Here is a 24,508-nt window from a genome sequence, read left to right on the forward strand (position 1 = left end):
ACTTCCCTTACTTTTATATAATGCCATCTCTAAGTTGAATACATGGAAGAGACTGGTGTACCAGGCTTGGTATGTCGGAGGATCTTCATCCTTCCACTTTGAAGCAATCATTATACGTAGAGTTGCTGTTACCATGAAATAAAAATAAACTTGGATCAATTCTAGCTGTAAGGTCTCATCACAACCTAATAATATTAAAGATGAAGTCAGTGAAACCCCTCGCCCTATGACCTTATGCAGGAATGATCCAATCCCTTGCTTCACTGCGCTTAATTTACAACATTCAGCATACATATGTGCCATATCAGCCGGACCTTGTCCACATCTTGGGCAGTTATTAGTCTCCCTTTTCCCCCATGCCCACAGTTTAGCTGGTGTAAAGTAAAGTCTGAAAACTGTTTTAAATTGTTGAGCCTTAAGATTGGCAGATAAGAGAACCTTTTTTGACAGTTCTAAGGATCCACATCCTGATTTCCCAGTTTATCTGCCCACCCGCTTTCCGTTCTAACTAGATCATCAGTGTTAGCCTCCACCAGCATTGCATATATTTCCTTCACTCAAGGCTGTTTATAAACTAGGCAATCTAGAAGTGGGAAACGGGCCAGATTAGTAAATTGAGAGATAGCTGATTTGATTGCCTCCCTAATCTGTATGTACTTAAATAGACATCGGGGATCTACCCCATATCGTTCCTGAATCTCTTCAAATGGCATAAGTCCATTTGAGTTAACAATATCGCAAATACATTTAATTCCCGCCTGCTCCCAATGCCTACCAATTTTATCATACAGTGGAGCCAAGAAGATTGATGAGCGCCATAATGACAAATAGCGCTGGATTTCTGGAATTTTTAGCAATTTACTGGATTTATGCCATACATGCCAGGCTGCTCTAAGGGGTTTAAACTGAGTTTTCTTGTAATAGCTCCCCTCCAATTGTCTAAGTACTGCCCCTAGTGCTGAGTCACCCATAGCTAATTCGAAAATGGAGGGCGGTATCTCCTTGTCCTGATCTGCTGATATTATCGATCTAGGTCTGAATAAAATGGCCATTTGCTGGAGCATAATAGCCCAATAATAATATAAGGAGATTGGGAACAGCCAGCCCCTCTCTATATTGTGTTGGGTCATTAATTTCAAAGATCTCCTGACTTTCTTGTATCCCCAAATCAACTGAGAGGAGATCTCCCTCTATTTAAAAAAAAAATAGTTCGGAGGTTCCAGTGGTATACATTGTAATAGATATAGAATTTTAGGAAACGTTGTCATCTTTATGACATTTGCCCTTACAATAATGGATAAATGCAGGTTATCCATTCTCTTTAAATCCGCCCCTATTTTCCTAATAAGAGGATCTGCGTTAATATTCCAGATTGTCCCAACAACTGCTGCAATGGTTATCCCTAAATACGTGGCTGCCTCCGTCCTCCTTGAATCCTGCCAGGTGACCGACTTAGAACAGACAATTTTAGTTTTGTCTGCATTTAACCCATACCCTGACTGCTTCCCAAACTCCCGGGCCAGATTTTCAATCCTCCCTATTGCCACTTGTGGGTCAGGGGTGACTACTGCAATGTCATCAGCATAGGCTAAAACCTTAGTGATGTAACCCCTTACCACTACCGGCTCAATTACCTGATCATTTAATATTGATCTAATCAGCGGGTCTATATATAATGCAAAAAGTATTGGGGAGCAAGGGCAGCCCTGCCTTGTGCCCCTGGCAATCTTCACCTTCCCCGACTCCCTCCCCATAGGCTGTATTTTTGCATACGATTGAACATACATGGCTATTAGGGCAGTTAAAATACGTGGACCGAAACCATTTCTGCCAAAGGTTTGCCCACTCCACCTGGTCAAACGCTTTTTGAGCATCCAACAATATCAATGACATCTGTTGCCAGAGGTCTCTGCAATACAAATAATTATATTACCCTTTGTATATGGTCTGCCGTTCCTCTGTCCGGGATGAAGCCATGTTGCCATGAGCTTACTAGAGAGTCAATTATCTTTGATAACCTGAGCGCTAAGATTTTAGAATAAATCTTTTCGTCAGTGTTTACCAATGAAATTGGCCTATATGAGGCTGGATCTTCCGCTGCCTTTCCATTCTTCAAAAATATAACTATTTTAGTGTCCTGCCAGGATTTTGGTGGAATTCCTTTCTGTTGTACTGCTAAAAACAAGTCTAGCAGAAGGGGGACTAATTCTTTATGCAGAGCTTTATAAATCTCCATTGGTATTCCGTCAGGGCCTGTCGCCTTCCCTGAAGCCATCAACAACAATGCCTCATTGACCTCCTCCATTGTAATGTCTATTTCTAGTTCCTGAACCATTGGAAGTAATTCTAAACCTGCATTTCCTGATATTGGAGTGCTCAGCCTAGAATTATAGAGATCTTGGTAGAAACCCGCAAATATTTTTAATATCTCTTGAGGCTCAGTGGCAATTTTACCATCCTTCCCTTTTAACCTTGTAATGCTGCTTGCGGCTACCCTTTGTCTTATACGGAGTGCCAGATGTTTCCCCGTCATTTCTCCATATTCATAATTATCTCGCCGGGAAGTTTAGACCTTTCACCTACTATTTTGTTAAACACCCCATTTATTTCAGCCTTAGTTCAAATTACTTTTAATTCAAGATCCAATTGCAGCTGTAGCTGTTTTTGCGCAATAGCTGTCAAGTGCTTTTCCTCATACCTACTCAGCTCCTTCATCAGTACAAGTATTCCCTCATCATTTTTTTTTTGATGAAACCCCACAAAACTAATTATCTCCCCCCTGAGCCCTGCTTTAAATGCATCCCATACATTTTCCCTTGAAGCAATATACCTATTGGTGTCATAAAACTGAGTAGTCCAGCCCCTGATATGATCAATAAAACCTTCAGTAGCTAATAGCTTCCTGTCAAAGGTCCATTTTACCGCAGCTTTTACATACCCCTGGGCATCTATATCCAATACCAAGGGGTTATGATCCGAAAGGACCTTCGGTAGCTTCCTGATCGGTGCTCCTACTATTAAAGAGGAAGAGACGTAAAAATAATCTAACCTTACATATTTTCTATGTGGGCATGAATAATAGGTATATCCTGGATCCCCTAGTTTTTTGGATGCCCACATATCTACCAACCCATGACTATCAATTAATGCCTGTTGAGCTTGAAAGACCTGTGGTTTCCTCCCCTGAAATCCTCCCCTACCCACACCACTTGCATCGATATGAATATTAAAATCACCACAAATATTCAGGGGGGCTGGCCAGGAGGCAAGTTCAATTTCTAATTCTGCCAACAAGTCTGCATCATCTAGATTTGATCCTTAAAAAGTGCATGGTGTACCATAGCTTGGAATTGGAGCAATTGCCCACCTACCCCACTTATCCGATAGTGTCCGTTTAATGGGTAGCAGCCTGTTAGATATATGAATTGCAACCCCTACAGTGTTAGAAGTCTGTGATGAACAAATTGCTTGGGTATAGCCTGGAATAACATTAAGCCATCTCTTCTGCCAATGTATGTGGATCTCTTGCTGACAAATAATATCCAAGCCAAGTGTTCGCAGTACTTCTCTGGTCCTACCTCTCTTAACTCGATCGTTCAGCACCCGATATTTATCATACAAATAGTCAACCTACCCATCCCAACTTTTTCCTTGGTACCTACTTTGCCTCTTGAACCATTCCTTCAAACTGCCTGAAACCCGCATCTTAACTTTGCAACCATAGTCTACTTTCCTGAGTTTTTTCCCCCCTCCCTTCCCCCCCAGATCCTCCCTCTCCCTCTCCACTCCCTGTGTTGTGAAGCAACAGACCTGACTAGGTCTGTGGGTGATGATTGGTGGTATTCTCCCTAGGGTGACATGTGTAAAACAATCAGTGCATTTCCCCCCCCTTTTTTTCCTCCGCTTCTTTACCTACTTACTAAAACCCCCCACCTTGTGCTACAACATTTATAAGTAAAACAAAAAAGTCTTTAATATCGAGGAGACCGGAAGGAGGCATCTGAAGGCATCTTGATTATAACCCCCTGGCTCCAAGAATTCTACACGTTTCTGCACCACAAGGCAACCCCCGAAAGACCAAATCATATACCCCCAGCGTCTAGAAACTCCTTGGCCTTGATCTCCGAGATGAAGACTCTAACCCGGTCCTTCCAGACTACTTTCAGCCGGGCCAGGTTTAATAGGAAGGATTGTGCTCCCTTTTCCTGGAACTGAGTGATCATATGGCGTAAGCGCCATCTTCGTTCCACTGTGATATGGCAGAAGTCTGGCCGGGTGAAAAGAGTACCCATCTGCTGCCCGTTGTGCATCTGGTTTGGCCTTCTCAAACACGCTCTGTCTCAATAGATAGTTCCCAAAGTAAATCAGTAGTGCCCGTGGTTTGGCATCAGGACGAGTTGGCTGGCGCATATTGAATGGCACTCGATGTGCCCTTTGTATTTCCTGTGGCCATATCCACCCTTCCAGGTCTGAGAAAGATTTCTGCAGCAACTGAATCATAAATAATCTAACGTCTGATCCTTCCTTTACTTTCGGAATCCCAAGAAATCGTAAGTTGTTCCTCCTTTGACGGTTCTCACTTTCTTCCAGTTTCCAATGGATATTAACAAGCTGAGCCTCGTGTGCCTCCACTTGCCCCTTTGAGCCTGCTAAATCCACCTCCAATGTAGCGGTTCTTGATTCCACTTCAGTCATCCGGTCACAGATATTATTACAGGTTCTTGCGATTTTCCTGACCACCCCCTGAAGTTTCCGCGCCACATTTTGTGCACGTTTGCTCTCTATGCGGGCTTCCTCACGATGTGCAACAACGTACTGCAGAATTGATTCCAGTGTAGGAGGCACTGTGATTGCTTCTGCTTCCCTGGTAGGTTGCTTACTGTTCCCAATCAATTGATCTCCAAGAGAGTAGTACCATCGCAACTCATTCAGTCTTCGGCTCTCAGCTCTAGGTACTCTGGAGTTCATCTTCGTAGTAGGTGGTATATTTTGCCTACCACTGATATCACGGATACCTTTCCCAGAATCACTGTCCTCCTCACTTGATTCTATATTAGATCCAGTGTCTGACCCCAATCCTGACCAGGTGGCATCCGATAGGGAATAGAAATCTTTTGCTTCTGAGTCGATAGCCCTCTCCCCTGGCTGACCCTGGGGGCTCTTTTTCTTTTATCCTCAAGTCTTGAGCCTTAAGGTGTTGCCCCCCCTCCCCCCCAGGTGGTCATTCAATATTCTCCTGGCCCCTTCATCCACAACTGCCAGGGCCCCTCCTTTATTTACCAAGTCCGCCAGATCCTCTTGGGTAGATCGATTTACTCCCTCCTGTAGGACCTCGCGACCCCCAAGGGCCCCCGTATTTTGCTCAATGTTATCTGCACCGGCTTCTCCCGTACCTGGATCAGCCCCGATGCCCGCCTCTGGCAGAATTTCCTGATTTTCCTCCCCCATGCGTCTGTCTCCTTACGGGCCTCCATACACCCCTTTAACTGTGAGGAAAATTGGTTCAGGGTCTCGTATAGAACCCCCTGTACTGTCCCATACATTGCCTCATTTTCAGAAGGCTCCCCCGTCTCCACTGGGCAAACCACCTCCTCTGGGCCCACCGGTGGCTTACCCGTTATTCTCCTGATCTATCCTCCTGCTCTTGGCTGCTCATCGGCCCGATCCGTTCCTTGAGTGCTAGAGCCCCGAAGCAGATCAATAACTTAGACTGCAATGTGGCTGGGGCTGTGACCCAGCACCCCTCCCCTTCCCGTCAGGGAGATTCTCAGCGTGGCCCTTCTGCTGGCGTCCTTGGGTGGTGGGAGCCGTCTCGGTTTCCATCTGATCTTTCCGGGGGAGTGGTCTGGAGTCTCGTGACAGACTTTGGTGGCATCACGCTGACGGCTGGAACAGCACTGCACTCCTCACTTCGCCTCGAGAATCGGGATAGCTCTTTATCAAAGCCTCTGCACCCTATGATCAGCGTCTCTGCAATTTCCGCGAGTGCCGCTATCCAACCTTCAAGCCTAGGTACCATAAATCCTGTTTCTATCCTAATGCCAGCATCGTATTTTCCAACATGGGGGGGAGGGTTGCATTCTGTGGTAGCAGGGAGTTAAATTAAGTAAGCATGTCACCCCGTGAGAGCCACCTACGACTGCCTCACACGGTCGCCATCTTGCTTTTCGCTTAGTAAATTTTCAAAGCCATGGAGAATGTATGCAGAATCTACAAACATACATTTTGAAAAGCTTTATAATGCACAATAACACCAATTTTCTGCAAAGCAGATTTTAAATAGAACCATTTTGTTAGTGTTAAATAAGTAAAGGAAAATGCTACTTACCTAGCTGTAACAAATGGCTTGCTAACTGTAGTGCTGTAGATTCAAATGCTTTACACACTCCTGCATTATAGTAGTAGATGTTGCAAATTGTGTTTCTTTGATGGAGACTTTCGGTTTAGAAGTGACTCATGTTCCATTCCCAGAAACCTCTTACACTAAATTCAAATCCAGTGAGCTTTGCTTTGGCATAACACTTCAAAGCCTTTAACTATTCATAGCACAAGGCAAGTCTTGAAATGGGTTTGTTAAGTGTTAGTTGGCTAGAGAAATAAATATTTACTTTTTGGGCGTAATACATTTTGTATGGTTAACGTAGTACATCAGGGATCTTTTGATATCTAAAGTTTGTAAGGCTCTTTCTGCAACTGACTTAGGTTGTGGAAAGAAAGCCTGCCTTGATGGTTTTATGCAATCAACAACTCTTCCACAACGACCATATAAGTGTGAATACCTGCAATGAAGTTGATACACTGAACTACATGCCTATCCGACTACATTATTACTTCTGTAACTGATTCTATGTGTACTCCAACTTTCTTTTCACGCTGTGGAAGAAACTTTGTAACTTAGTAATAGGTTAACATGTTACGGGAAGAATAGGTTAGACAAAGTGTGGTTTTGTTCTTAGAACAAGGTCTTTGTCCATTTGAATAAAATACTTCAAGTAAGGTTTTGTAATTCACTTCCTCTATCCAGTGAACTGATTTCAATGAGGAAGGCAACTTTCCAAATGAAAGATATTGCAGTGGGCAAGAATGTAACTTATTGAGATGGTTTCCCATGAGCCGGTTGAGAACTACATTAAGATCTCACGCAGGACTGGTGGTGCCTTGGACAGGATAACATTTTAGACCGTCCATGAACAACTTTACAACGGGAATTTTATAGAAAGACTGTTGCTCCTTTGCATGTAGGCTGCTTCTGCTGCCAAGTGTACCATAAAAGCGGTGTATACCAAGCCTGATGTTTTGCAGATGCAGCAAACAGCAGAAGATGTCTTGACACCTGCAAGGGATGTTTGTTTCATTCTGCTGAGACTGTAGTGAATAAGCCTTCTCTATTTAGCTTTGCAATACACCCTTGCAGTAGTCCTGCTAGCATCCTTTAGAATAAGCATGCACTATTCTGGAAGCTGAAAGTAACCAAACTCTTTAGACCTCAGGTGCCAAATTGCAAGATTCAAGGCCTTGAGGTTTCGGTGTGATCACTGATCCTGATGCTGTTAGAGTAGGGATTCATGCAGGGACAAGTTTTTGGGAGGATGAACTGACATGACGAATCGTATGGAGAACAATTGTTAGAATCGTTCATTGGTGCCTGCCTCATTTTCCACACTGTGTACCGAACCATAGTTAGTGACGGAAAAGCAAATATACTGACCAGTTCACCTATACAGCTTTGCCCTTGAGGGGTGGACGTGGGTACCTGGATGCGAAGTTTGGGAATTTTGCATTCTCTGCAGAGGTGAACAGATTGTGGCTGTTCCCTACTGTCGAAACTACTGATGAAGTACATTGTTATATTCCTGAGTTAGGCCTATGTAGCGAAGCAGCTTATTTCTTACACTGTCCTATTTTTCAGCAGCAACCTTTAGCATGTATTGCGTTTGCGACATTGCTGGATTAGTTTCCCTGAAACTAAACCTATTTACACATCTAGCTTCGCACAACATTATCACAATGCCCTCAATATCATGTACAGGATCTCTACCACACACTATGTGCAAATGTCGTCTCTGTCTTCATCAACAGGGTGACAAGGCGATCTACATATCCATAACATCTCTAATCTATACGCAAATCGCAAGGCTGCTTTCTATTGTAAAAGATGAGCATCCCGATAGATCAGGAGAGGAGGCACTTCAGCTGACACTAAGGGTCCTTGAATGCTGAGACTTCATTACGCAGTGGTATGACATCTTGTGAGGGGTGTCAAGTTTGTGACTAAGACGGAGTCCTTCATTCTCTCCCACCAAGTAATGGGGTTGGATCGTCCTTTGGGGGGATTCTTGGCTCTACACCTACACGCACTCTAGGTAAACTTGGAGTAGGGAATCGCATAGTAGGAGTACGTTCGGATACTGCCTTGTTTTATATACCTACATATATGCATTGTCTTAGCACCATGGTAGAACCATATCTACTATTCACGCTTTTGGTGTTTGAAATTACTTATCTGCTTCTGTCTATCATTGCAGCACATGTATTTTATACAAGAATAACGTTGGTTCAATAAATATATTGAAAACGTCCAACTGTGTATTCTCTGTATACCTTGCTCAGAATAAGTGAGCAAGGGTGTCTAAGCAAAAGGGTCTGTACTGTTTCTACGATCCCTGAGGGGTCAGGGCTCTCATGTTCAGTGGTTGCCAAAAACCATTAGCTCCCTGGTAAAGTTAGGGGGGTGGGGGCCTTACGGTGGCACTGTGAGCTAGCTGGTCCATACGCCAAAATATCCTACGGGGTTGTCTGGAATCAGTCTAGGCACCAGGCCCCTAGTTTATGTTGTCCAACAAACGCGCAGATCCTACGGATTAGTAGAAACTACACGACAACATGGGGGTTAATTTCCCAGCTGCGTGTTTTTTTGATAAGCCCTACTAAGCAGGGCTAGAACAGAAAATGTTGTTTATCCTGTTAGCATCAGTTTGTGGCATGTAGTGCTGCAGATTCACATGCTGTACATACTCCTCCCATCTAATGTTGAGCTCGGATGTGTGCAAGTTCTTTTTCTTCGAAGAAGTCTTTCGAGTCAGGAGGTATAGTGACTCCTCCTCTTGCTGGCAATGGGCAAAGTCATTGTGTCCATTGAAGATTTTTTTCCCACATGGCGGGAGAGGCTGCATGTGAAGCAAAGCGATGTATAGAAAGATGCCCATGCAAAAGAGGAAAAAAGAGATACTAAAGGATACTGCAACAGCTACAGGCATCCAGGGAGGAGGGTGGGTGAATGTGAATCTACAGCACCACATGCCTCGAACAGATGCTCACAGGGTAAGCAACATTTTCTGTTAGAGGCATGTATGGGTGTGGATACACATGCTGTGCATAGACTGTAAAGCAGTCCTCGCAAAACGGGATGACTAGCCTGTGGGTGTTGAAAGAGTATACAGAGCACTACCTGACCAACATTAGCTTTTTGGTGAGCTAGTACATCCATATTGTAATGTTCTGTGACAGTGTGTGGCGTAGACTAAGTAGCTTCTTTGCATGTCAGCTGCTGGAATGTTCCCCAAGAAGGTCATAGAGGTTTCCCTTCTTCCGAGTGGAGTGGGCTCTCGGAAGAGTGGATACATTCCTTTAAGCTTAAGCATAGCATTTTTGGATGCATCCAACGATCAATCTGGCAATGCCTAACTTGGCTACAGCCTTCCCTTTCTGGGGTTTGGAGAAAGCAACACAGAGTTGTTGTGTCTTCCTAAATGGTTTGGTTCGGTCACCACAGTACATGAGGGCTCTTTTTACATTAAAAGTATAGAGAGCCAATTCCGCAACTGAAGAACAAGTTACTTACCTTCGGTAACGATGTATCTGTAAGAAACATTAGTTAGTTAGATTCCTCACCTTAGAATATCCCCAGGCGTCAGACTGGATCCGGAAGATTTTTCGTCAGAAATACCCCTGGCGCGTCGCTAGGCATCGTCTGCGGCTCCGCGTCCGTCGTCGGCGTCGTGCGCCGGGATTACGTCGTCGGAGTACTTAGACGCCGCCCTCGCGCGCTGACGTCAGTTCTTGTACATAGCCTTCCGCGCCAGGAACGCAGAGCCATGCAAAGACCGACACTGGTGCCAAAAATAAAATCTAGGGGCCTGAAAAGGACAACCTTAACCCTAGATGTCAGTTCGCAGAACGGGGAGGATGGGAGGGTCGGTGAGGAATCTAACTAACTAATGTTTCTTACAGATACATCGTTACCGAAGGTAAGTAACTTGTTCATCTGAAAGAAACACGTTAGTTAGATTCCTCACCTTAGAATAGATACCCAAGCAATACCATCCCCGGTGGTGGGTCTGCGAACCAAGATCACACCAGAAAGTCCTGGAGGACAGAACGGCCAAAGAAGCCATCCCTCCGGACTTGGCTGTCAAGGCAATAATGCCTGGCAAACGTGTGTAGCGAAGCCCATGTCGCCGCCTGACAGATGTCCTGCAAAGGGACTCCCCGTCCCAAGGCAGTAGTAGCCGCCGTGGCCCGAGTAGAATGGGCGCGCAGCCCAACAGGAGGGTCCTTTTTAGCCAAGGAATAGCAGATTTTGATACACAAAACGACCCACCGAGAGATGGTTCGTTTGTGCACAGCTTTCCCCTTCTTAGCGCCCACGTACCCAACAAAAAGCTGGTCGTCCACCCGGAACTGTTTTGTGCGGTCCAGATAAAAGGAGAGCGCACGTTTTGGGTCCAGACGGTGGAGCCTCTCTTCCTCTTTAGAAGGATGCGGAGGCGGAAAGAAGGTGGGCAAGGTGACAGACTGCCCAAGGTGAAATGGAGTCACCACTTTAGGAAGAAAGGAGGGACGAGGCCGAAGGACAACCTTGTCCGGATGAACAGACAGAAAAGGAGGCTTTGAAGATAAAGCCTGGAGCTCACTCACCCGTCTAGCCGAGGTGATGGCCACCAGAAAAGCAGTCTTTAGAGTTAGAAGACGAAGAGGGCAATTGTGAAGAGGCTCGAAGGGAGCGCACATCAGGAATGTCAAAACCAGATTCAAGTCCCACTGAGGCATCACAAAAGGGACAGGAGGGAACGTGTGTGTAATGCCTTTGAGAAAGCGCGTAACCACAGGGGACTTGAAAAGAGAAGGCTGATCAGGAAGCCGCAAGAAGGCGGAGATGGCAGCAAGATAACCTTTCAGGGTGCCCAGGGCAGAGCCCTGCCGGGCCAGAGAAAGAAGGAAGAGGAGAACCTCAGAAAGAGGGGCGGAAAGGGGATCCACAGCCTTTGCTGTGCACCATGCCACAAATTTGTTCCACCGGCAGGCGTATACCGACTTTGTGGAGGGACGCCTGGCTGCCAGAATGATATCACAGACTTCAGGAGGCAAGTCAAATGGCATCAACTGCCGCCGCTCAATCTCCACGCATGGAGGTGGAGGCTGGACAGGTTCGGGTGGAGGACCGTCCCCTGCTGCTGCGACAGAAGATCCTCCCGAAGGGGCAGACGTATCGGGGGATCGGTCAACAGACTGAGTAGCTCGGGATACCAGTATCTTCGTGCCCAATCCGGAGCCACCAAGATGACTTGGGCCCGGTCGTGCCTGATCTTCTTCAGCACTCTGGGCAGAAGTGGTATAGGCGGAAAGGCGTACAACAGACCGCAACTCCACTCGTGACGAAAAGCGTCGCCGAGCGAGTGCCGCCTTGGAAATTCCAACGCGCAGAACTGCTGACATTGCGCGTTCTCTTCGGTGGCGAATAGATCTAACCAAGGCTCTCCCCACTGCTGAAAGAGGCCTTGCGCCACTTCGGAGTTCAGACGCCATTCGTGATCCATCATGCACCGGCGGCTGAGTTCGTCTGCTCTGGCGTTCAGAGAGCCCGCCAGATGTTGAACGACCAGGGTGACGCCCTGGTGTTCCAGCCATGTCCAGAGGCGCAGAGCCTCCTGACAAAGGGTCCACGACTCCACCCCGCCCTGTTTGTTGCAATACCACATGGCGGTGGTGTTGTCCGTGAACACCTGCACGACACTTCCCCTGACAGAGGGAAGGAAGGCTTTCAGTGCAAGCCGGATCGCTCTCAACTCCAACAGGTTGATGTGGAGACGAGACTCCGCCGGAGACCAGAGGCCTCTGATCTCCGCCTCTCCCATATGGCCACCCCATCCCAGGAGGGACGCATCCGTCACTACGACAAGCTCTGGTTGGGGAAGGGAGAGGCTCTTGCCCATGACCCACTCGCGGTCCGTGAGCCACCACTGCAACTGTTGTGCAGTGCCCTCCGAGATCAAGACATGGTCGGACAGGTTGCCGTGATGCTGGGCCCACTGAAACTTCAGGTCCCACTGCAGAGCCCGCATGCGCTGCCTGGCGTGATGCACTAGTAGGATGCAGGAAGCCATCAGCCCCAGAAGCCGCAACACTAGCCTGACCGAAACCCGGGATAGAGGCCGAAAGATGGGAATCAGGGCCCGTATATCCCGGACCCGCTGTTCCGGTGGATGGACCCGGAACCGCGCCGAATCGAGAACCGCTCCGATGAAGAGGAGCTTCTGAGAGGGACTCAGGTGTGACTTCGGCACGTTGATGGAAAACCCCAGCAAATGCAGGGGATCCGCCGTAGTCTGGAGGTGGGAGACGACTGCCTGGGGCGAGCCCGCCTTCAACAACCAGTCGTCGAGATAGGGGAAGACTGGAACCCCTGATCTGCGCAGATGAGCTGCGACCACCGCCATCACTTTCGTGAACACCCGAGGGGCACTGGTGAGGCCGAAGGGGAGCACGGTAAACTGAAAGTGCTCTTGGCCCACCGTGAACCGCAGGTAACGCCGGTGGGCCGGCAGGACGGGGATGTGGAAATAAGCGTCCTGCAAGTCCAACGCTACCATCCAGTCTCCAGGGTCTAGGGCAGCTAAAACCTGAGCCAACGTTAGCATCTTGAACCTTTCCTTGCGGAGGAAGGTATTGACGTTCCGGAGGTCCAAGATAGGGCGGAGGCCCCCCTTGCCTTTCTTGGGAACCAGAAAGTAGTGGGAATAACAACCACGACCTACTTCTGGACTCGGAACGCGCTCGACGGCCCCCTTGGCCAAGAGAGCCGAAACTTCCTCGCGGAGAAGATCCAAATGATCCCCCGAGATACGGTGGTGCTGCGGTGGCATGGCTGGAGGGGTCGTCTCGAAGGGGAGGGAGTAGCCCCTTCGGACGATTTGCAGCACCCACCTGTCCGATGTTATGGACCGCCAGTGGAGCAGGTGATGGCGAACTCTGCCGCCCACTGGCGTGGAATGGGCCTGAAAGCTCGGACTAGGAAGGCTTTGAGGCGGATGCTGCCGGGGTGGATGTGGGCTGACCACGTCGGCCTCCATTTCCGCCACGGCGGAAGCCACGTCCGCGACCGCGCGCAGGTTGGTTCTGCGGCTGGTGGCTTTGCGGACGTGAGGAGGCGCCCCTTCCTTGGCCACGAAAGGGGCGAAAAGCGGAGGTGTGCGCCCGCGGAGCCGCGAGGCCCAAGGACTTGGCCGTAGCCCGGGAGTCCTTAAAGCGGTTCAGCGCACTGTCCGCCTTCTCACCAAACAGGCGAGTGCCATCAAAGGGCATGTCCATGAGGGTTGTCTGGACATCCCCGGAAAATGACGTGGACCGCATCCAGGCGTGGCGGCGGAGCGCCACCGTGGTGGAAATCGCCCGACCCAGCGAGTCCGTGGTGTCAAGCCCACATCGTATGGCGTGCCGTGCTGCATCCCTCCCATCGGCCAAAGCCTGGGTAAGACGCGTCCGGACCTCCTCCGGACACAGGGGCAGCACGTCCTCCACCGTATCCCACAGGGAATGGGAATAACGGTCCAAGAGACAGGCGGTATTTAAGGACCGCAGGCCCAAACTAAGGGACGAAAACAGTTTCTTGCCGAACTGCTCGAGTCTCTTGGAATCCCGATCCGGCGGAGCGGTCGGGAAGGAGGATTGGGAAGTAGAGGCCTGGATAACCAGACTCTCGGGGGTGGGATGTTGGGACAGGAAACTGGGGTCGCCCGGAGCAGGGCGGTGGCGCCTGGCAACGTTCCTATCCACAGGAGGAACTGTGGAGGGCTTGGACCAGGTGCCCTGCAGAACGTCAGTGAGGGCCTCGTTGAACGGCAGCAGAGGCTCAGTGGAGCTTGCGGAGGTTTGAAGCACCTCAGTGAGGATGTTAGTCCTCACAGCCACGGCAGGCAACTCGAGCCCAAGGGCCTCGGCCGCCTTGCGCAGCACCACAGAAAATGCTGCACCCTCCTCCGAAGCCACGGTCGGAGGAGAAGTGAATCCAGTGTCTGGCGAGGTGTCCAGCCCACTGGCCTCCCCCAGTTCATCTGCCCAGTCCTGAGAAAGCTGTGACTGAACAGCCAGAGGGTCCTCGAACCCCTCCCAGTCGCCCCCTTCTTCCGATTCCTGATAAACAGGAGGAATGATCGGAACCGGACTGTAGAGATGGTAGGACTCAAGCGGCGCCGGATGCGGCGTCGGCGGACGCCGTGTCGGCGTCGGGTCCGGATGAGGGCTAAACCGGGGTGTCGGCGTCACAGGCGCCGGTGACGGCGTCGGTGGTTCAGGCGTCGGCGCCGGTGGAGGAGTGACTAGGTCAACCGGCGTCGACTGGGGCCCAGGCAAGGGCCCCGCGGGGACCTGCGGCGTCGAGACCGGAGTCGTCGACGGCGCCGGGGCCGCCGGCACGCGAGGTCGCCCAGTCGAGTCCGCGGGGCCCGAAGGCGCGCCAGCGGGCGTCGACGGCGGGGCCAGGCTCCTCATGGCCGAGAGGAAGGCACTGATCTCCGCCGGCGCCGCGTCAGCCCCAGGGACCGGAAGGTATGGGGGCGGACGCGGCACCTGCGGCTCCGCCGGAGCCGCGGGGGTGGAACCACCCTGACCCTCGGCCGAGTCGCGCGACCGGCGAGGGGAGTCCGAAGAGCGATGTCGCCTCTTGGACTTCTTTGAGCGTTTGGACTTACCCGACGACTTGGAGCCGGACGAGCGATGGCGTCGGCTAGGGCTCCGCGAGCGATCCTTGGACCTCCTCCTGGACCGGGATCGCGCACGACGCGGAGCCGAGTGGCGAAGCTCGAGAAGCTTGCGGGACCGCTCCCGCCTAGCTTTCGAAGTCAGGGCCTGACAGTCGTTGCATGACTCCGCGTCGTGGTCGGGGCCTAAGCAGTAGAGGCACCGGCGGTGGTGATCGGTCACCGACATCAGACGATGACAATCCTCACAAGCCTTGAACCCAGGCATCCTACCGGCACCAGATGTCGACAGACAAGGATCAAAAATGATCAAAAAAGATTTAGTCAAAAAAGACTAAAAGGGGTAGCTCTCCCGGATCTGCGCTTACTGGCGCGGAAAAAAGAAGAACTGACGTCAGCGCGCGAGGGCGGCGTCTAAGTACTCCGACGACGTCATCCCGGCGCACGACGCCGACGACGGACGCGGAGCCGCAGACGACGCCTAGCGACGCGCAAGGGGTATTGCTGACGAAAAATCTTCCGGATCCAGTCTGACGCCTGGGGATATTCTAAGGTGAGGAATCTAACTAACGTGTTTCTTTCAGATTGAGGTTGTGGGAAAAAGACAGGAAGTTCCATGAATTGGTTAAGGTGAGATACCACCTTAGGTAGAGGTTTGCGGTTGGTGCGAAAAACAACCCTATCCCTATGAACTTGAAAATGGGTTCTTCCAGGGTTAATGCCTATAGCTCAATAACACTCCTGAGTGAAGTGATAGCAACCAGAAATGCCACCTTCCACAAGAGTACCTGAAAGAGGCTGGAGTGGAGAGGCTCAAAAGGAGGGCCCATGAGTCATGTTAGTACAACACAGATTTCGAGCTGGGGCCGGTGGGACACAAGGGACCTTGAGTCACTCCATGAAAGCTTTAATGATCGAAATCCTGAATCTGAGCCGGGTCTGGTGGCTTAATGGACAAATGTGTCCACTGCAGGGGCCTGTGCTCGACCTCATGGTCACAGGTTCAAATCCCGGCTGGTCCACTCAGCCTTTCATTCTTCTGAGGTCGCAAAAATAGTACCATTGAGTTGGGTAACAATAAACATCTGTTATTCAGTGCCAAGATACTCTTGGGGGAACGTGCGCTTTACAAATACACGTTATGGTATGGTTAGGAGAAAGAGGTGTTGTCTATTCTGAAGGTAGGCAAGTGTCATATGGAGGTGAAGGCTAGACCAGAAACCTGCAAGTGGAGTATGTATCACACAATGACCTGAACTGTGGCTTTAAAAGGATCAATATCTTTTGAGTGACTGTAGTAGACAAATCTCTTCCAGTTGGCCGCATTGCAGGCCAGGGTGGTAGGTCTGCGTGATTCCTTGAGAACGCCGATGCATTCAGGGGGAAGATTAAGGTATGCAAATTCTGTTACCTCAGGAGCCAGATTGCAAGGTTGAGAGAACGGACGTCTGGGTTCCTGATTTTTCCTTGGTTCTGCGTGAGGAGGTCTGGCCTACAGGGGAGCCTCTCGTGCGAAACCATAGAGAGTCATCAACTAGGGCTAGTGGGCCATGTGGGAGAAACCAGGATGAGAGTGAGGGATGTCTGCTGAAGTCTCCTAACTACAAGTGGAAAGAGAGGGAGCGGCGTAAAAGTGTAAGGAAATATCCCTGATCAGTTCATCTATAGCGCATTGCAGCTGGACTGTGGGTGTGGAAAACTGAAGGTGAAGTTTGGGCATGTGGAGTTTTCTGCCGTTGCAAACAGGTCTATTTCTGGAAATCCCCATCTCTGGAAGTAGTGGAAGAGGACTTGTGGGTGGAGTTCCAACTTGTAGACTTGTTGCTGTATCCTGATGAGGTCGGCATAGTCGTCGTCCATCCCCCGGAAGGTACTCCCTAGCAAATGGATTTTGTGGCAAAGAGCCCACCACCAATTGCTCTGGGAGAGCTGTGACAGTTGTGGAGGGTATGTGACCACCTGTTTTTAAAGGCATTACATGGCTGTAATATTGTCAGTTTTCTTGCATCCTTCTCCTTCCATGCCCTCAGAATGCAGAACAACTTGTCAGACAGTGTGCAGGTATTCTAACTTCAGACCTTTTTAGGTGCTACTAAATGCCACTAGAATAAGCGTTAGCAAAGTAAGTAAGCTGTTGGCTGCTTCTGCAGCTAGAATAGATAACATCCATGTGAAGAAGCCCCTAAAGGTGGAGAGCCTCGGGAGTGGGCTCAAACCATAGGGTTTTTCAGAACTGAGCGGGCAATGTGACCTTCACAGCAGACTCAGCTGTCAAGACAGCAGTGTTTTGAGAAAATATGCACCAACACCAACGTTGCAGTCTGGCAAATATTTGATCAGGCACCCTTCACACTATACTGTTGTAGCAGTCGTAGACCTGGTGGACTGAATCTGCAGATTTTCAGAAGGCTTTTATTTGGCCAGTGTGTAGCACATTTTATTGCACATGACTATCCACCATGACAGAATCCTCTTCTGCACTACCATTTCTTTCTTTGCACCAGAAAATCTCACATGGAGCTGGTCATATGATGGTCCTTTATGCGATAAATGTAAAAGCTTAATACTCTTAAGGTTTTCCTCTTTTGAGCTGAGGTGAGGTGAGGCGAGGCGAGGCAAAGAACGCAGGCAGAATGATCGAACGGCCAGCGTGGAAAGTAGTCAAAACCTTTGTCAACAAGGCCAACTGAGTCCTCTGCAGAAATCTGGGCCAAAAAAAAAGTGGCGCAAGGCAGTTGCATTGATAACGTCTACAGTTCACTCACATACCATACTGATGTGACTTCAACGAGGAAGACAGTTTTCAGTACTGAGAACCTTATAGAACAGGGTGCAAAAGCTCGAAGAGGGTGCATGTGAGAAATTGTCAAGACCAAGTTCAGGTATCATTCAGGCTTAACAAATGGCTTGGGAAATGTGTGAGTTAACCCTTTTATAATCCACATCACAGCGGGTGACTTAAGCAATGATGGTTGATCAGGCAAACACAGAAAGGCCAAAACGACCAACAAATCAAAGAACAAACAAAAGAACACCAGACAACTTGGCTTGCAAGGCATCAGTGCTTCAGGAGCCATACCAGAAAAATGTATTTCACAGGTCCCAACATGGACCAACTTCGTTGAAGGAGGTCTGGCTGGAAAGATGACATCAACCACCTAGGTTGGCAAGTTAAAAGCTTTTAGCTGAAATAAATGCCTGACCAGAGGACAAATGCTCAGTAGCTCTGCATGGAAAGGGATCTGTGATGCTGGGTCTGCTGGGATGTGAGGTTCCACTTTTGGACCACCATGTGCCACCAGGCATTTGGGATCATACGGATGCATGCGGAAAGGAGACTAAGCCTCAGAGCCATCCTCACTGAAACCCAGGATTGATCCAGAAACATTGGTATCTTGTACCGAATATCCAGGACTCTCTGCAGTTGAGGAAAGCCCCGAACTAAAGTGTCTTGAATTGTCCCAATGGATGGAAGCCTCTGGTAAGGGTTCAAGTGGGATTTGTCTCATTGATGGTGAAACCAAACTGTGTCAAGTTAAGTCATCTTGAGAAGCCTCCGCCTTAAGTCATTCTTCAGGACATGGAACAAATGCGAATAACATCCTTCTTCTAATTCAGTACCCTACCTGTGGCACAATCAGGCAACATAATTGGGAAATCTCTGCTCAGGATTGCAGAATGTTCTGTGGAAAGTCACTCAGGTGTAGAAAGAAAAAGGGTGGACAGGAGGTGAATGACAGGATGTAGCCCTTTTTGTACTATCTATAAAATTCATCTGTCAGACTTGATGGACCTCCAGAAGGGGAGGAAATGTATCCAGGCATAAACCTGAGAGGGGCAAACTAAACATTTGGTAGCTACGGTAACAGAGGAGGAAGAATGTGTCCCAGCTGGTTGAAGCAGTTTCTGCCAATGCCATAGCGCTGCCTCAAAAGGACTGTATTAGCTGCTGTGGTACAGGCTGAGAGCCCTAGCACAGTCTGTAAACTTTCCCTCCAGGAATAGCATCTACCTTTTCAGTACTCGTGGGGAAACGGTTTAGCTGTTGTCAAGAGACCCAATGGTAATGCTGTGGCATAACTGTCCTTGAATCATTCTAGCACTTAATCAACCTTTTCTACGAATAGTCTTGTATGGGTGATCAAAATCAAGGGAAAATGGAGCTCTACAAACAGTGCACACCCTTTTGGTTGTAACAAGTAATCTCAATGCGGTTATCAAACGGTAGGGAGAGTCACCCAACTCCCTAAATTATCAAAGATCATGCTACACAAATACGTCTCAGCCTCAAGCACACGCTTGTATATAGTACCTATAATTTGTTCAAAATTGCGTTCAGAGATCCACAAGTGAATTATTTGTTCTTTCTGTCTGTTGACCATTTCTTTGATACTAACCCCAAAGCCAACACGCGTTTCATCGCAGTTGCGGATAGACCTGTGACTTCCTCAGGGCTGTCTGTATCTCAAGACTCTTTGTCTAAAAAGAGACTTACATCCAGTTGTAATTCTGTCCTGGTAAAGTTCAGTTAGTGTTGTTTTAGTCAATGGCTCCGTGTCCTAACGTCTCCTATAGATCGGTCTGAAGTTATCCCAATACTATTTCTTCTCACAGTAGCGAGCTTGAAAACACCGAATCCAGAGAAAAGTGAATTTGTGATCGACGTGCACAGAGAGAGTGAGCTCTTTAGTCTCTGTTCAGGGCCGGAATTACAACCGGATACAAGTATCTTTTCTAAAAATAGCCAGGAGCCATCGAAGGGTATGCCCTTTAAGGACACTTGCACATCTCCACAAAACCTGGTTGACGGTATCCAGGTGTGCCTTCTGAGGATGACACTGATGTCAGTAGCGCTGCCAATGCAAACCATAGCATCCAGTCCGTACTGAATCGCATTTGGGTGCATAAAGGCACACTTTATAAGTAAGAAGATGTGAATAGAGACTAACCACCACATGCACACCCTCATTGCAGGTCTTTGACCAACATCTGCTTCCCGCAGTCTCTGAACAGCTTTAATCCTGTAATTTTTGGTGGGGACATCCTTCCCTAGACTACACTGTGGAAACTGAAAAGTTTTTGGGGAGTTTTCGGACGACCAATGAAGTTAAAAGTGGACCTCTGCATATGCATCAAAGGGCACAGAAAGAAAGGAATGCACATCAGTGCAAAAGGGTGGTGCGAATATGTGGCTCCGCTAAGTCACTACTTGGGTGATACAAAGTCACATCGGAGATACAATGAGCCCCCTACTCGTGTGCAGGAACATTGCTGAGGAATTCTCTGGATTTAGTCTAGGGATATTCTGAAAGTGAGCACTCTGCAGTCAGAAGCATTCATCAGAATGGTCGTGTTGCCCAAAAGTACTTCTCATTTCTGTAGTAATGATCACCTGCAAAACCTGAGAAATGAGAATCCCTAAAACAAGTTGTTCCACCATTTCTTTTGGGGTAAACTCTGGGCCCCACCGCCCAGTGACTTTTGACCATTGCCTCCCAGAGGAGGGACAAGTGTACACAAGCACTTAGAAGTATAGCAATGCAAAATGGCATTATCACCAGCAGTTTCAAATTTGTTATCGCAGTCAGAAGACATGATGTCTGGTAAAGGGAAAGCAGCCTTTGAAATGCCATCACATTCTTGTAACTGGGAAAGCCTTTGCCTGTCACATTGTTCAGCATGGCTCCTGTTTCTTTGGGAGAGGTGTGCCTATTTGGCATTTACTGCGGTGCTTTTTGAATGTTGCATTGCTATCAGCTGCTGCTCTATATCCGGCAGTCGTCAAGATATGGAAAGACATGACTAGCGCTGCGATGGAGGTGCACTGAAACCACTAAATACCCGTGGAGAAATCATGACCACAAAAGGTAGTAGTTTGCACAGGTAGTGCTGTTTACTTACCACAGAGCTGAGGTACTGGTAGTGCGCTGGGTGGATGGGGATGCAGAGGGAGATATACTTGAGACAGAGGGTCGCCTTGTATTTCCTGATGCAGCAGAATGATACCTTGCAAAGTAAAGCTCTTGAAGTGCTCTGACCTGATGTAATAGTTCAGCAGCCTATTGGTCTGAGTATTCCATTCATTTTGGGAATTATGAAGTATATGGAATATACTCATCTTTGGTGTGGGGAACTGGTTCTACTGGTCCCTTCTAGGGCTATGCTTTCATCTCCGCCTGCAAAAGCCTTTGATGTTCTTGGTTGATGTGCGAGCAAGGTGGCATATTTTGTGGTGTGGCATGAAACTGCAAGTATCATTCTTGGACGATGCTGAAAAAGACCCACTTGTCTGAGGTTGTGTTTTCCCACTGGGGAGGATATAGCCTTATCCTTCCCCTGACCAATGCTGTCCGATTGGGGAGAATGGCAGGTAAGTCATTGCTTTGAAGCAGAAGGCACCGGCCTTTTCCGCAGCTGTTGTGCCAAAATCCAGCTTTATAACTGGGACTTTGTCCTTCTTGAAAGGTCTGCTGGTGTTGAAAACAGGGTGCAGCGGTGATACTGTAAAACAGACCTGCCAGCAAGAGTGTTGAGTGTCCACATACCCTATGATTTGTAAAATTGCTAACTTAATTTTTTCCAGCTTCATGTCTACCTGGGGTAATACTAGACTCTATCCATTTAAGGGGACATTTAGCAGATGCTGATTGACTTCAGGATGAAACACAGAGCCTAAGCCAACCATGCCTTTTTATAAGGATGCTGGTGTTTGTTTCCATGGATGTGGTATCAGATGTGCATCTGGAGTACATCGGATGATGGTATTGGAAATACCTTTCTTTTCTTGCACCAACTACATTGCCTCCTTTCCAGTAGACTTCAAGTAAGTGACTGACCAGGGGTTCCATCTTTTCTCAGATGGATTGGCCATAACTGAGTTGGCAATGTTGGGTAGCTGGAATAACGGCTTATCTCTGGACTGCTGCAACAATGTTCTTGTTTTCTTTGTCGAGTGGTGGAGAATCCCCCGTGCCCTGGGTGAATGCCATCTTTCTGGCTGCATGAGCAATACACTAGTCTGGTGGTGCATGTCCCCATACGTACTAGGGAGCTTCTGATGCTGCCTTGTACCACTTCTCCACTTTCAGGATGACAACCCTTGTTCTTACTTGGTGTCTTATGGTTTCTGCTGTACACTTATTCATGGTTTTTAGCATAAGAAGAAACTGAACTGAGTGTTGTTGGTGCGATCATCTCCACTAGGAAGTAGTCTTCCTCCACCACACGGTATTTAACTTCGTGGTGGTCAGTCACTCTTTGGATGAATGCATGGCATAGCATCATCTGGTAAAGAAGGTTCTAATGGATTGGGTTCCAGAGATGGTTTCTCATTGAGTTCCATGCCACTGTGAAAATGTCATGTCACGTTCTTTGTCCATAAGGATGAACTCTTAATAAAGATCAGGAACATCTAAAACATGCTTGTTATAAGAGTCTATATGCAGTGAATGTGTTGGTGAGTGCATGTGCTGATGGAGGTGGTGGAGGGCTCAGGACTCTCAGTCTATGTCAGTTTGGTATGGGGAAAGATCAGAGTTCATCAGATACTAAAGTGAGCTTTATTTTCTTTGGGTGTATTTATCCAGAAAGATGTGCAAATGTGGGACTTGTGACAGGATCTCAGTAAGCCTTTTGCAGTTTAACAGGGTGCTCCTTTTTCTCATGATTCTTACAGCTCACTAGATATTGAGTCTGGTTTCAAAGCAGACTTTGGCATATTCTTCGATTCCGGAGTGAGTGTCTTTAGGAAGCTGGCTCTGTATATACTATACCAAAGTGAGGTGGAACCCCAAAGGTATGCAGAGGTAAAGTTAGATAGAACCTTTCTCTCTACTTGTGGTAGTGTGGTCGAGCAGTAAGGCAGTATCAGAGGACAGTGTTAAGCATTTGTTGTACACACTCAGTCAGCAAATGAATTCACACACTCAAAGGCTGAACTTCAGACCAATTGTTTTTGTATAAAACTATTCTTTTAGTTATATTATTTTCTAGAACCAAGCAAGCCTGGCACAGGTAAGCAATAAATACTTTACAGTAGTAATGCAATTGAAATACAGTTTGAATGATGATTGTATATGCACTTTGGTTTGATTTACAGTATGGATACAGAGAAATGCAATACTTAGTAAATGCAGTACATAGACCTGAATAGGCTTTTTAGTAAAATAGCAGGAAAGTAACTTTTGAGATTACTAGGCTTACACAGAGTAGTATACCTAGATACTACTCTGTGACATTTCCTGAAAACAGCTAAGTAAAATTGTTTTTGTTACATTATGCAATTTTAAAGCATTTCTTTAGTTTCTCAAACTCCACACTTAGAAACTTTTCACAGAAAAACAGTCAATGTTATCCTATGGAGGAAAATAGTGTTATCGGTTCTGAATTTGGTAGTTATCGGTTCGGTATTTGGTAGTGGGAGTTGAGGTTCTGAGGGTAGACTCAGGGGTCACCCAGGGTCAAGGATGCACTCTTGTTACACCCTCAGCAACACTACGGCAGCCGGGTGCAGAGTGCTGAGGCCCAATGTTTTCCAATGGGGGGCAGGGGGCTCCGGTTGCAAGCAGGCCACTTGGGTGTGGGAGCACAGCTCCTGGACTTTAGCTCAGGGCAAATGGGGAAACAAAGTAGCACCAAAGGTGCACCCTCAGCGGCACTAGGGCGGCCGGGTGCAGGGTGCAGTTTTGAAGTCGGGAGCCTGCTCAATGGGGAACCTCAGGTTTGCAAAGACACTGCAGGCTTGGGGACGAAGGTCTTCTGGGTGCGACCACCACTTCGAGAGGTAACCCCTTTTGGGGTTGGATCTTCTTACCAGCTCCTGATAGCGCTTAGGGGGGCCTTCTGGCTTTAGACTGCAGGCATCGGCAGGAGGCTTGAGGTAGGTCAGGGGTCGCTGGATCTTGGGTCAGGATCGCCAGGGTGACCTCCTCGTGGTGTTTGCGAGCTCGTGCCGCGGACGGTGGGTGCAGAGTGGTGCGGATTCGAGGTTTCCGGCTAAGGCCAGATGTTGCAGATGAACAAATCCGGTGTTCACGAGAGATGGATGAAGGCAGGCCCTCCGGGGTTTTCGAGGTTGTAGGTTGAAGTACACACCAGGATTTCGTAGGAGCAGGTTTGAGGGGGGAGACAGGCCGGGAGGGCTGGGGCCAAGTCAGTGGGCGCGACTTCCTCTTGTTAGCTGCTGCACGGCTGTTCGGTCCTTCTTCTTGTAGTTCCTTCTCGTCTGAGGAAGCAAGGTTCAGGGGTGCCCCTAAATACAAGATTAAGGGGCGTTACAGGTAAGTAAAAGGTAGGGACCAATGGGTCTCTTCCCTGGGGTGGGTTCACCCCCTATTATGCCACCCTCCAGTGGGAAGGGGGCATGATCCTGTCTCTGGTGGGTTGAGTCTCTGCATTTGCAAGATGGCGGGACTGAGTTGTGCTTCACCTTGCCTCCCCCACCCGAGAGGTGGTGTTGGCAGAGGTGGGCACACCTCTCTTCCTCACTTGTTTTTCCCCGACGGTTCTCCTGCCCAAAGTGGGGGTCAGAACCA

General features: G+C 48.4%; 1 protein-coding gene across 2 annotated transcripts in view; it reads right to left on the reverse strand.

Moving 5' to 3' along the window:
* Window positions 1–24,508, reverse strand: part of FAM120A (family with sequence similarity 120 member A) — a 439,339-nt gene that overhangs the window by 2,763 nt on the left and 412,068 nt on the right. The gene's annotated exons all lie outside the window — the stretch shown is intronic.

Source organism: Triturus cristatus, chromosome 9 (genome assembly GCF_964204655.1).
Source record: "Triturus cristatus chromosome 9, aTriCri1.1, whole genome shotgun sequence".
NCBI classification, from domain to species: domain Eukaryota; kingdom Metazoa; phylum Chordata; class Amphibia; order Caudata; family Salamandridae; genus Triturus; species Triturus cristatus.